The sequence below is a fragment of the Callithrix jacchus genome, chromosome 9 (assembly GCF_049354715.1).
Source record: "Callithrix jacchus isolate 240 chromosome 9, calJac240_pri, whole genome shotgun sequence".
NCBI lineage: Eukaryota > Metazoa > Chordata > Mammalia > Primates > Cebidae > Callithrix > Callithrix jacchus.
The window spans coordinates 87,186,853-87,199,745 of NC_133510.1; the positions used below are offsets into that span (position 1 = coordinate 87,186,853).

General features: G+C 39.5%; 1 long non-coding RNA gene across 2 annotated transcripts in view; it reads left to right on the plus strand.

Annotated features, from left to right (window-relative positions):
- Positions 1-12,631, plus strand: part of LOC144577779 (uncharacterized) — a 174,588-nt gene extending 161,957 nt beyond the window's left edge. For both annotated transcript variants that reach the window (XR_013522363.1, XR_013522364.1), the window contains one exon: positions 2,491-12,631. This is a non-coding gene — a long non-coding RNA (uncharacterized LOC144577779). The remainder of the gene's footprint in view (positions 1-2,490) is intronic.
- Positions 12,632-12,893: the final 262 nt, after the last annotated feature.

The following is a 12,893-nucleotide window of genomic DNA, read 5'->3' on the forward strand; positions in this document are numbered from 1 at the left end:
TAAAAATACTTGAGAAGAACAAATTTCGACTAATAGAATTTACATTTCTTTCCTACTTAGCACTGATTTTTACAAAGTAAGGCTGTCTTCTATAGGTTATTTGAATGCTTAATAACTTAGAATGACAAGGGAACAAAGGAACAGTCAAACATTGTGAAACTTGTAAAATATCTCACTATAAATTAATCATAATGATCTCAAGAAAAAGTAAACAATTTATTTAAAAATGTGTCCATATACTTTTTAAAAGACATAACTAGTTCAGAGATTTAACAATATAACATGAAGCTCATCCATTGAAAGAGCACTGATTTGGGTACAATGAAATAGGTTCATAAATAAACTTTTGACAATCAAAAAATTGATCTGATAATAAAAGCTAACAGGACCATAGGTCCACAGCTGACCAAAGCATCACTTATTTACCTCACAGAAGAAAATGAATTTTGTTCTCACGAAACTTTAGGAAGTATCACCCATGGTCCCGTTAGGAAGAATAACTTTACTAGGTTTTAAGACTAAAATTATTTGATATAAATAAGTAGTGAAAAGAAACACAGAAAATATGAGATAGCAAACACCGTAGGTGATCAATGGATCACTATTCCCCCTTCAGGCTGGGTAGTTGAAATTGTAAAAATATAAGCCTGAAACAGGGGTACCAGAGAGCTGAAACTCAGACCTCTGAGGAGAGGTAACACCTGGTTGTTGGTGGTGATATCTCAAAAATTTAAAAGAACAACATAGTATGCCTAGTTCTGGGAGTAGTATAAAAATAAATACAATAAACAAAAGTTGAAAACTGGAAGCAACTGCCTTTCTCAATGGGAAGGCTATTGCTGAAGCTTGCTGCCAGGAACAGCAAGGAAATGGGCAATATTTTCTCCTATATTACAACAGGAATTAGCTGATACTTGAGAAATGAAATTTGCAGAATCTCAGAATCACTAAGACCTATATAGGAGAAATAATTTAAAACTAATTTTTTAAACAATGTACTAGTGTTAATCAAACTTATTCATTAGTGAAGGCAGAAGATGCAGAGGCTTAGATAGTCTCTTACCCAGTAACTCTGGTAAAACATGCAATCAGGATTCAATACTAGGTTGCCCAGTCACAGAGATTGTATTACTCTAGGAAGGCTGTGTACAACAATGTGGCTCTTTAATATTTTATAATTAATATTTTTAAAATATTTTTATTATGCCTATAAAATGGAAAGAAAAGACTAACTTACTCAGGATTTGGACATCTATCATGAAACTTAAGTAGTGACTAACAAATAATACCTTAAATGTTTACAATATGGAGCAAATTCTAGATATAAAGAGAATACCTACCTCAAGGTGAGATGGTGGCTTCTTTCTTAAACACAGGTGGAGTAAACTAAAGAAATGTGCAAAACTGTAATTAATGATGTGGTAGTATGTAAACTTTTAGAGCAAAAACATTTTTCAAATTACTTTATAATTATATGCAATGTAAACAGAGATGTTCAGAAACGAAGGTTAAAAAACAGTTTAAAAAGAGACTGTTTTTCTGGAAATGTTTTAAACTTATCCAAGGATCTGTAATGTTTCAGCAATTTTTTTAACTTTTGGTTACTGCATCAGTGTTTTAAGAAAGCTCTATAGTAAACGAATTTTATAGTATTACATACATTTGTGCTCAATCTTTAAATTTTAATTTAGACACTCTGCACATGGAACCACATAAATTACAAAAAACTTCTATATTTTGAAGGTTTATTTTTCCAGTGTTTATGAAAGGCAAATTCTTCTTTTGGGATATACCCAGTGATGTTTAGTTATTTACAAGTGCTCTGTGCTTTACACTATTCAAAACCCATTTGTTTCAAAGCATAACTGTTAAAATATGCATATGACATTTATATTCCCATAGACTCCATATAATTATTATTAGATTACAATTAGCTTTTTGTCATGCTGAATACAAAGAACCTATAGAAATGTAAAAGAGGGCATTCATAAACTTCATTCAAGCATTTCATATTTCCCTGTATATGTCTAAACAGAGTGTGGCTTAAACTCTTTGATATATATTCTGATTTATAACATAAAACTAGTGAATATTTGTTCATCTCAATAATCAAAATATCATATAGACTAAATTTTTAAAAATTGTTCAGTGATGATTCAATTTTGGAAAATTCTGCATAACAGCATCATGTTTTTGTTGCAAGAAAGATCTGGTATAAATCCACAGAGAGAGAGAGAGAGAGAGAGAGAGAGAGAGAGAGAGAGAGAGTGTGTGTGTGTGTTCTTTCATTTTTAGTCTATTAATCTGAGTATAGGTTGTGGTAAATAAAGTTGACTAAAATCAAATATGTCAAAAACCCCCAAAATTTTAAAAGTAATGTAAAAAATGTTTACAAGATTTGTATTTCTTTTGAAAAACGAAATGTAAATCATGCCTTGACTGAGATGGTTCAAGAGGAGAAAACTTATCCTGCTCTTCAACTTTCTACAGGAATGAAGAAGGATAGAAAAAAGTGGTTCATCGCCCAAAAGGCATATTTTACAATTCTCTATAAATGGTCAAAGAAAATGATGAAAAGAGAAGCACATTCCTGAGGTCAGATCAAGGAACCTTGGAGAATAATGGAATGGTGAAGTAGACTCAGGAAGCAGAATTAGCATATAAGATTCATTGTATACCCCATAGATAGGAAGACATGGCATCATTTGTCCATCAGGATTTTATAAAGGTCATGAATAAATGGACATGTGCCTAATATGTGTCTCAAATTTTCTAAATTTGTGTTATTATTGAGAATATACTTTCCCTTTTCTACCATTGTATGTTGGGGGAAGGTTTGCTCTTTAATGCATAAATCTTTGAATCATGAAGAAGTCATCTAAACTTGTTATAGATTATAGGATCTTAAACTTGAGGCATGCTAAGATAATTAGATTAGGGGTCATGCAATGACTGTGTTTTACTAAGTTTTAAAATATTCTGATTGTGACCAGGAGAGTACACTGCTTTCAAAGGAATTATTAGTTAACATTCTTTATTCCTTCTTGTTTCCATGTGCTGTGATACATAATGTCAGTTTCTCCCATTAAACAAACAAAAAAAAATGTTAAGTGTACTTCTGTTAGCTTTGGTCAACGATGTGGATAGAAATGACAGTGTGCTAATTCTGCATATAACCTTATGTGGCCTCAAATGTTTACTGCTTGGTCATCTGTGCTTTGCTAATACTATTTCAAAAGTATGATTCAGCTGACCCACAGATCCATGAGAATAAATAACTATTGCTTTGAACCATTCAGTTTTGGGTGTTTTTCAAGACGACTTTAACAATTTATATTCCTCTTAGGATTACTGAGAAAATCATGTATTGCACATTCTTACATGCAAACAGTATTTTATTTTTATTTTAATACCAATCAAATAAGTGATTAGTTAGCTACTGTTCAAATTCAGTTTTCAGATTTCTAGTGACTTTTCAGCACCTTCTGTGAATTCAGTTCTCATATTTCCAACATTTTAAAATAATTTGTCTTTTTGTTAACGTGTGAGAGTCTTACTGTAATTATTAATTGTTACAATAAGCAAATTTTTCTTACTTTCTTGGGCAATGCAAATTCTATATGCTTTTCTGAGAATGAAGATTTTGTTATCATATGGTAAAAGAATTGCTCCTTTATGTAGAAGTATATAATTTTAATGCAGACAAAATCATAATTTGTTAAGATTTTGGGTCTTTTAAGAAAATTCTCATGTACTGTAATGTCCAAAAGTAATTTCATATTTTCTTCCAAGCTATTTTTTTTTGTAATTTTGCCTTACAAATGCACATTTTTTTAATGGGTTGAATTTCATCCCTCCAAAAATATATGTTGGGATTCTAACTCCTATTCTCTCAGAATTTGACCTAATTTGAAAATAGTGTTATAAGTGAAATTATTTAAGTTAATATGAGGTCATTCTGGAGTAGAATAGGGTCTTAGTTCAATGTCATTAGTGTCCTTTATTAAAAAAAAAAAAAGGACAGGGAGGAATTTGAAAATGGAGGCAGAGATGGACAGGGAGAACATAATACAGCTGGAGTTCAGGACAGCTAAAGATTAATGATCAACCAGTGGATACAGAAGACAAAGCACAGGGCCATAGAGGATTCTCAGGCATGAAATCTGACCGAGTTTGCTCTGCTGGGTTTTCAACTTTTTCAAGGACTATAACCTCTTTATTTCTTCCAATTTCTTCCTTTTGGAATGTGTATATTTATTATATGTTTGTCTTGCTCCTTAATGTGAAAGGTGATAATTTGTCTGGTGTTACAGGTTTACAAATAAAGGAAGATTTTTGGCCCAGGATGAATCATACTTCAAGTCTCACCCATACTGGTTTAAATGATTTCGATGATGAGACTTTGGACTTTGAACTGATTATATTTAAATAAGACTTTAGACTTAGAGTTAGTGTAGGAACTTGGAGATACTGGGATTGATGAATGGATTTTGCACAGGGAAAGGACATAAATTTTGGAGAGTCCAGAGGTAGACTTCCTACTGATGGGTGAGTCTGCAGCTATCAGAGAACTCCACAATGGCACCTCTGCCGCAATCTCAGTCCTTTGATTTGGCCTAAAGCTTTCTTTCACTTAGGTGTAGTCTATCTGGCTGGCAATCTCTGGGAATTTAATGGCTAGAGGGGGTAGGTAATAGAACAGTGAAGGGGACATTCCAAACAGTTAGTTGGATTCCAGGGTTCCATCCTTCCAAGTTTTCATGAAAACTAGTGCACCTAGAGGGTATAAAGGCTGAGCTCTCTCCTCTTTCAATTTTGGGTTTGTTTGTAACCCATATTCCTGGAGGCCTGCTGGAAGCCTGCCATAGAAGAGACATACTGGGTGACTTTGATAGTTTCTTCATCTAGCCGTAAGCCAGAATATGGGAATGATTTATCATATAGTACTTAGTAGGGCTTTAATTGTAAAGGAGTCTTAGGGGTAACATGGATTCAAAGGAGGTCTAGAGGTCAGAGGTCCACCCATGACTTGTGGTTTCCTGCCACAGTTTATTAAGGATGTGTTTGAAGGTTTGGTTATTTCCTTCCACCTTTCCTGAAGACTGTAGTCTCCAGACAGATTGAAGGCATCATTTCATGCCAAGGGCAATACTAACTCTTGAGTCACCTGGGAAATGAAGGATGGGCCATTGTCATTTTGCAATGACCGAGGAAGCCCAAATCAGGGAAGGAGTTCCTTCAGGAGGAATTTAGCTACTTACTGTGCCTTCTCAGTCTTTGTGCGACAGGTCTCTACCCACCATGTGAAATTATCTACACAGTTCAAGAGGTACTTATATCTGTGGCATGGGGGGGATCTGAGTGAAGTCCATCTTCCCGTCTCCAGGGTATTTACCTCTTGTTTGGATTGGACTTATTAATGGAGGAGGCTTTTCTCTCTGGGGATTATTTATGCCACACAAGGAGAAAATCTGAAAAGCCTGTTCAATAGCCTTTTTTCAGTCCTTCCTGCTAAACACCCACTTACAAATTTGCCCTGGACTGTCCTGGCCTTTGGCAGATGAAAAAGTACCCCCAGGGTATGCCGTCCATTTGTTTCTTTTTGATATCCCATTGGGTGATCAATCTATTTCTTCCTGGGTGTATTGGAGTAGGGGTAATTTAGAGGGAGAGAAGGAAGCTAGGCTCCCAGGAAGGTAACCTTTTGGACAGCTGCTTCTTAGTTTTCTAGTGAGCCAAGCTATTTCCTTGTGTGGTTTCATTGGGCCCTCTGGTGTCCCTTGCAGTACACTACTGCCACCTCCTGGAGCAAATGAACAGCCTCTAGCAGCTCTAAGATTTGAGGCCTGTACTTAATGGGAGTATCCCCTTTTCTGCCATATAACTGCCTGGGTAGGAAGGATCAAAAAAAGCATGTTTGGACTCTGTATAAATGGTTATTCTTTTTCCTTCCTCTAGTTTTAGGGCTCTGGTTAGCACAATGAGTTAAGCTAGTTTCACTGACGTCCCCAGGGATAAAGCTTTAGCTTCAGTTACTTGGAAAAGGTACACCAAAGCATACCCTGCATATCTAGTTCCATTGCAGACAAAACTACTCTCATCTGAAAATCATATTTCGATGGGATCACTCAGGGGTTGGTCCTTTAAGTCTGCCCTGCTGGTATTAATTTGGCTGAGTCCTTCACAGCATGAATATCCCAGGTTATTGTCTCCTGGTAGGGGCAAGCAGGTGGCTGGCTTGAGGATTAATCACTGGATGGTTACCTGTAAGTCTTTTAATAACAAAACCTGGTACTTTAACAATCTGTAGTCAGTGAGCCACTGTGGCCCTTTTATGTCCAATAAGTGGCCAGTTTGTTGGAATATTAGGAGTTGAATTGATTGCCCTATGGTGATTTCGAAGACCTCCTCAAGTAGAATGCTGCAGCCACATCCTTGAGACTGTGTGACTATTTCTGTACAACTGGGTCTAGGTGCTTTGAAAAGTACCTCCTGGACATTTGATTAGCCCAATGGCTTGAGTTAGACCTCCTAGGGCCTGCTTACCTTTCAGTGATAAAAAGCTGAAATGCTTTGCTTAGTGTGGGTAGCCCAAGGGCTAAGGCTTGTGAGACAGCAGTTTTTAGCTGCCTAAAGGTTTGCTCTGGATCCTTCTCCCAGAGAAGTGGGGCCCTATTCATCCCTTCTGTTAGAACCTGATATAAAGACTTAACAATTCCATCATACCCCAGTGTCCAAAGTCTGTAATAGCCCATGTGTCCCAGAAAAGTCTGAAGTTGCTTTTTGTTGCTCCAGGTAGGTATCTTAAGAATTACCTGTATCCATTCTGCAGGCAGCTTCCATCCTCCAGGGGTCAGAATTATTCTCGGGTATTAGGCCCCCTGTCTTAGTAGCTGTGCCTTAGTCTTGGACACTTTGTATCCCTGGTCTGCAAGAAAACCCCTGTCTGGACTAAATATTGGATTCCCAACTCCCTTGTTGGGAAGGAGATTAATAGGTCATCCACATACTGCAGGAGATGTACCACCTTCCCCCACAGGAGTTAGGTCCTGAAAATCTTTAGCCAAGGCTTGCCCAAACAGATGAACTATCTCTAAAATCTCATGGAAGCACTGTCCAGGTGAGATTCCAGGTGAAATGCTGACACCTGCATTTTTCATTCTCCATTCAAATGCAAAGAGAAATTGGGACAGCCAGTCTAAGAGGACACAAAAGAAGGCATCCTTGAGGTGTAGGACTGAAAACCACTGAGCATCTGGAGGTATTTCCCCTAGAATTACATATAGGTGGAGACTATATGGTATACTGGGACTACTGTCTCATATAATTTGTAAGTCCTACACTAGCCTGTGTTCACCATTGGTCTTTTTAATGAATAAGACTCGGATGTTACAGAGTAAGCTGTAACACTACAGTCCATGTTTTAGAAACTTCTTAATCAAGAGCCATAGTCTTTCTTTGGCATCTGGTAGAAAAGGAAAGTGCTTTCTTCAAGGATAGCCAGAAGGGCTCTTGAGCTGAATGACTGCTGGCATTGAGGTTATAGCCCTTCCCTGCTATTCTTGTGGCCCAGACTTCTGGGTTAATGGGAAGGTCTGTGGGCAGTTCATCCCTGTGTGGCCTCTTTGAGGCATAAGACTGCACTTGGAAAAGTAGGAATTGGCCCTGCAAAGACTGTTAATTGATCTTCTAGTCTGAACATGATGTCTCTGCCCAAAGGAGACTTAGGGCATTCCAGCATCACTAAAAATGAATGAGAAAAGTTACCCCTGAGAGGCAGCACAGAGGAGAAGTAAACCTCCAGGTTATGACCACCCCATTTATTCCCATTACCTGGCAGATTCAGCGGATAATTGCCCAGGAAAAGACGTAGCATCAAGCAGGGAGCATCCGATCCAAAAGGAAAGTTATTGTCCTACCTGCCACATCCAAAGTAGGCCTTGGCTCCATCCCTTTAATAACGATGTTTGATCTGAGAGCCAGCTGGACCGTAGTGCTTCTTCAGCTCAAGGCCATCAGACATCGGGATTCGGTCCCAGGAGCCCTGCAGGACCTCAGGGCAGTCATGTCGCCAGTGGTCAAGCTTGTGGCAGAGGGAGGAAGCCATGCGGGGTTTGTTCCCATTTACCTCATCAGAGCAGTTTGCCTCCCAGTGGCCTGCCTTCCTGCACCAATGGCAGTTACCTGGGAGGGTATTTCGAGGGCAGCCTAGGGGAGCTGGTGAACTTGTAAAGCCGGCAATAAAGCTACCATCTTTCGTTTTGCCTCGTTTTGCCGAGCCCTTCCTTTTTCCTTCCAGCCCCACTTGTAAAAGACTGAGAGGAAGCTATTTTGAGGATGTCAGGCATAAGGATGTTGGGGTCCAGTGATAGTTTTTGGAGTTTCCTCTGAATATCCGGGGCTTCCTGCATTAACAAGTAGTCTTTTAGGATCAGTTGCCCTTCCGGTGTTTCTGGGTTTAGGTTTCATGAGGGCATCTTGTACCCTTTCTATAAAAATCGCGCAGTTTTCAAGAAGATCTTGATTTTATTAAGGCCAATTTATATAGTTCACTAAGCTTTTTTCTGCTAGCTCTCAATCTCTTGATTAAACAAAGGAACACATGAATTCTTGCCCAAATACATGCCCTGGGTCTTGCAATCCCAGCTGGGGCTAACCTGGGAATTGTGGTGGCCCCCACAGTGTAGCCACCAGGGTTAATCAAGTGCATTGCATTTGCAAATTGCTGGGCTGCCTCTATAATGGAGTCATCACATTCTCCCTTGGAAAGTGGCCCACTATAACTGTGAGGTCCTTCCCAGTGAGTTCAAATGTTAGGACCAGTTTACAGAACCCTTCCTAGTTTGCTCGAATCTGTCTCAGGTCTTGCATAGGGAGTGGAGCCTGAACCTTAGTGAGCCAACTGGGACTGCTAACCTCCTGAAGGGAACATAAGCCAAAGGGGAGGTGTTCTGAGAATAGCCCTGGAAAGGGAGGAAAAGGCTCCAGGATGGAAAGACTTGGATGTGATGAGTTAGAAGGGGGCATGGGGTTTAAGCTAGGTTCTACCTTTTGCTCACCTAGGGACAGAGCTCTGGGCAAGACTGATAAAGAGTCTCCTAAGCTGACCAGAGGAGGTTGCTGAGTTTGGCTGGTAATATAGCTGGATCAATTTTACAAGCCCAACAAAGATCAGAATTGTCTCCTAGGGCCACGAAAGCCTGCACACTGGGGATTTATGTCCATTTTCTCTGCTGGCAGCAAGACAATTCCAATTGATACATCATATTAAAATTTATGCTTCCATTTTACAGTCAAGATTTCTGGTCCCAGAGCTTGTATCGAATCCATGCTATGTTACAGAAAAATATTAACCTTTTCTTTTTTTTAGAGTTTGGAGGATCAAACTTTTTCCAGTTCTCAAGGATACATCTGAGGGGCATGTCCTATGGTATGGAGTTACAATTACCTATCAGTAAAGAGAGAACAGAGGAAAGGATGAAAAAAAGGCCTCCCTTTTTATTTCCCTATTATCCCTGAATAGGGCATTCATCTCTCATCCCTGGGATTTCAGAATGAACCAGTCTCACAAGGCACCCTGAACCTTGGTTTCATCTTGTTTTAAGGAGACACAATTACCCACTTGAGAACAGAGGGGATATGGGGATGAAAGAGGCCCTTCCAATCATCCCTGGGGCTCAGAATGAACTGGTCTCACCAGGTACCCTGAACTTTGCCTTTATCTCTGTTCTAATGGTAATTTGTTCTGTATCTATATCGTGGTACCAGCCTTCATCTCTGTCCTATGAATAATTTGGTTTCCTGTGTCTGTGGCCTCAGGCAGGCCTATATGCTTCACTCTAGGATCTTGCATTGACCCTTTTCCAGAGAATACTAGCAATGAACCCATCCTTTTCTGTTCCCATTCCCCAGGTCCTTTCAGGTAGATGAGGACCATGTTCTCAGCCAAAAGCCATAAAGAGGCTGGGCTCCCTTTTCCTGTACATAGCCTTGCCTTGGCAATATCTGTGGATGTTGAGAATGACATGAAAGGAGTCAGAAGAAAATAGGAAAATGATATCCTCGATAGGCAATGTGCAAAAGAAGTGTTTTAAAGAAAGCAGGTCAATTTCTCTGTAACTGTCAGATTGGGAAGGAAGTATTGGGGGTGCTTATGGAAAGCTAGTGTGATTTCACAGAAACACCAGCCTCTGGTCCCTAGAGAGCAGTGCTTGTCAGCCTCGTCTCCTCTTGATATAAAGGATAAAATGCTGGAGAACCAGAGAGTTTGGAATAAGAGCTCTCATCAGGCACAGAAAAAAATGTTTCTTTCCGAAAAAATAACTAGCCCCAATATTGAGGTAGGGGGTGTCCTTAGTGGAATACAAATGGAAATTCTGTGAAATAAACCTCCTTTAGAACCAGCAGAAAACTAAGTCCAGGAATATGGTGGGGATAACGAGTGAATAGTAAGTAACCAAGGGGTGACAAGGCTAGGGCTCCGACCAGTGCTTGTTTTGACAGTAAGCCAAGAGGCAGGAGATGGGCTGGAGATCATCCGGACTGGGGAAGTAAAATCAAGTGCAGATCTCTGGGGAAACCAGGTTCCTGTCTCTTGGTTGCCAGACAGACACAACAAGAGCTGCCAGCACACAAACAACAAACAGGGAGAATATGTTTCAAGCAGGAAGAAAACTTGCAAGCACACAAAGTGAGGGCATATAGGAGGATGATTTGCCCCTGAGGTGAATAGTCATGCCAGTCTGCAAGGCCCTTTCAGAGTACAGAGGAAAGAGCAGAAAAATAGATGGTGCAGGGAAAGAGCTGATTTTAGCCGAAGGAGAAACAGAGAAGTTCCTCAGAAATTTCACAGTGCAGGCTTAGCTCTACAACCCTTGCACACTCCCTGTCAGGAGGGGTACAGTAGTTCAGGATCCTAAAATCCTCTCACCTCTGTGAGTCACTGGTCAGGATGACCAGAGAAATCAGACAGAGGGAACAGAACCACCGTAGCCAATGGGAGTGCTTCTGGGGAAGAGTTTGTAGGAAGGAGAAAGGCAATAGAAAAAGAAACAGGAAAAAGAAAAAGGGGTGAGGAAGGAAAAGAAAAAGGTGAGAGAGAAAAAGGAAAAAAGATAAAGGATGAGAAACCACCTATGAGGGTTTGAATACCTCTAGTGGAAGAAGGTGAGGCATTGCAGCACCTTACCACTAGATAATGGATCTGAGTCATGACACCAAAGTTTGTTACCAACTGGTGAGCTGTGCGAAGAAACTCCAGAGTGGCAACTCTGCAGCAAACATGGTCACTTGTCTTAGCAAAGGAGAGAATTCAAATGAGAGACGCAGGCAAGGTTTAAAGAAGGAGAGAGAATTTCTTTTAAACAAAGTGAGAATTTATTAGAGAAAGTAGAGTACCCTGATAAGAGGGCCAAGGGGATGACTTGAAAACTCAAGTGCCCTGTTCTCTTTTTTGTTTAGACTCTAGAGGTTTTATACCCTCGATTGTTTCCCAGGCTCTCTATCTCCTCCCTTTCTTCTTCCCCTGGATGGGCTGTTGCTTAACTGCCACATGCAAGGTGGCCTGCCAGCACATATGAGGGCCCACCTGCCCAGTGTGTTTACTGAAGTCCCGTACATGTTCATCAGTGACAATCTGTCCTAACTGGTCAAGCACCCCCTAAGGATGGTCATATACTAGTCAGATTCTGCCATCTTACCCATTTACTGGGCTTGCTGGAGACCTTATCAGGAATGTGGCTTGCTAACTCCAGGTTTTCTATCTGTTACAAGACTCCTCTCATTCCCAGTACCAGTCATGGCCACTTACTATCTCAGGGAGAGTTTTCTGACTACCTGTCCTTCACTCAATGGATACCAAGGAAAAAAGAGAGAGGAGTTTTTCCCTGGGGTACCTCCCTTTTCTTGCTATTTTTTTAGGGGAACAGATTTATAATTGACTGACTGTGGCTTGATAAATGCCCAGTATTCCTGGGAACTGTCTTTCCTGCCCTGCTCACATCTAGCTACCAGCTCTAATGGACTAATAGAGGTTGAATTGTGTATTCAAAAATACGTGTTGAAGTTGGAATCCCCACTCCTTCAGAATCTGATTTAATTTAGAAATAGGTCTCTCATAGATAGAATTTGTTAAGTTAAAATCAGGTTATACCAGAGTAGTATAGAGTCTTAATCACATATTACTGGTGTTCTCACAAGAAGAGGAAAATTTGAGCACAGAGACAGAGGCCAATATAAGTATAATGTCATGTGATGAAAGAGGAATGGACTGCTGTGAGGTGCCTATCAGCCAAGGGGTGCCAAGAATTAATGGTTTTTAGGAGAAGCTACAAAGAGAAAGATAGGATTCTACTTAGAGTCCCCAAAGGAGCAAGAACCTGGCGACATCTTGAATTTGGACTTCTGACTCCAGAACTGTGAAAGAATAAATTTCTTTTTTGCCACCCAGTTTGTGACACTTTGTTGGAGAGCCCTAGAAGACTAATAGTGTTTAAAATACCAGACTATACTTTTAGTTATGGTGTGAAGTACAAATCTAAGTTTATAACTCTTATGTGGCTAGCGATTTTCCCAGCAATATTACTAAAATAGTTCATTTTTTACACATGCATTCACATAAATTCTTCTAACTCTGCAGTTGAATTCTACAAAAGTTACATATCATTTTATTTTGTGTACTTTTAATAATAATTTTATAGTAAGTATAATTTTATAATGAGTCTTAATATTCTATCCGTCTTCTTTCTCCCATTTCAAGTTTTCTATTTTGGGCTGTTTACTTCTCTTTATGAATAGTTGGCTCAATTTATCAAATTACATATTATAAGTTTATAATGTTTACAGACTCTATGAAATTGAAAACATTAAAGTATTTGATTTAATTGTAAATTATA